Below are 1760 nucleotides of genomic sequence, written 5' to 3'. Positions count from 1 at the left end.
TACTCATAGTGATCTTTTATCAAAGAATAACTCTGGTTATCAAATAAGTGAACAACCGGGAGCAATTTACTTACGATACTTAGTTGACATTCAAAAAAAGTATCTAATGATTTATGAATTCAATACATCCTGTTTAGTAGAAAGACGTATATTCCTTGCTAATTATCAGACAATTACTTATTCACACACCTTGTGGGGGGCTAATAGTTTGCATTTCCCATCTCATGGAAAACCCTTTTCGCTCCGCTTAGCCCTACCTCCCCCTAGTAGGGGTATTTTAGTGATAGGTTCTATAGGAACTGGACGATCCTATTTGGTCAAATACCTAGCGACAAACTCCTATGTTCCTTTCATTACAGTATTTCTGAACAAGTTCCTGGATAACAAGCCTAAGGGTTTTCTTATTGATAATAGTGACTATATTGATGATAGTGACGATATTGATGATAGTGACGATATTGATGATAGTGACGATAGTGACGATATCGACCGTGACCTTGATATGGAGCTGGAGCTTCTAACTATGATGAATACGCTAACTATGGATATGATGCCAGAAATAGACCGATTTTATATCACCTTTCACTTCGAATTAGCAAAAGCAATGTCTCCTTGCATAATATGGATTCCTAACATTCATGATCTGGATGTGACTGAGTCGAATTACTTATCCCTCGGTCTTTTAGTGAACTATCTCTCCAGGGATTGTGAAAGATGTTCCACTAGAAATATTCTTGTTATTGCTTCGACTCATATTCCCCAAAAAGTAGATCCAGCTCTAATAGCTCCGAATAAATTCAATACATGCATTAAGATACGAAGGCTTCTTATTCCACAACAACGAAAACACTTTTTCACTCTTTCATATACTAGGGGATTTCACTTGGAAAAGAAAATGTCCCATACTAATGGATTCGGGTCCACGACGATGGGTTCAAATGTACGAGATCTTGTAGCACTTAACAATGAGGCCCTATCGATTAGTATTATACAAAAAAAATCCATCATAGACACTAATATAATTAGTTCTGTTCTTCATAGACAAACTTGGGATTTCCGATCTCAGGTAAGATCGGTTCAGGATCATGGGATCCTTTTCTATCAGATAGGAAGGGCTGTTTCACAAAATGTACTTCTAAGTAATTGCTCCATAGATCCTATATCTATCTATATGAAGAAGAAATCATGTGACGGGGGGGATTCTTATTTGTACAAATGGTACTTCGAACTTGGAACGAGTATGAAGAAATTAACGATACTTCTTTACCTTTTGAGTTGTTCTGCCGGATCGGTCGCTCAAGACCTTTGGTCTCTACCCGGACCTGATGAAAAAAATGGGATCACATCTTATGGACTCGTTGAGAAGAATTATGATCTAGTTCATGGCCTATTAGAAGTAGAAGGCGCTCTGGTGGGATCCTCACGTACAGAAAAAGATTGCAGTCAATTTGATAAGGATCGAGTGACATTGCTTCTTCGGTCCGAACCAAGGAATCCCTTAAATAGGATTCAAAATGGATCTTATTCTATCGTTGATCAGAGATTTCTCTATGAAAAATATGAATCGGAGTTTGAAGAAGGGGGAGGAGTCCTCGACCCGCAACAGATAGAGGAGGATTTTTTCAATCACATCGTTTGGGCTCCTAGAATATGGCGCCCTTGGGGCTTTCTATTTGATTGTATTGAAAGGCCCAATAATTTGGGATTTCCCTATTGGGCCAGGTCATTTCGGGACAAGCGGATCATTTATGATGAAGAGG

The sequence above is a fragment of the Vigna unguiculata genome, unplaced genomic scaffold (genome assembly GCF_037176805.1).
Source record: "Vigna unguiculata cultivar grain cowpea cultivar isolate G323 ecotype 2 unplaced genomic scaffold, ASM3717680v1 ptg000123l, whole genome shotgun sequence".
NCBI lineage: Eukaryota > Viridiplantae > Streptophyta > Magnoliopsida > Fabales > Fabaceae > Vigna > Vigna unguiculata.
This window is presented reverse-complemented; position numbering follows the sequence as displayed.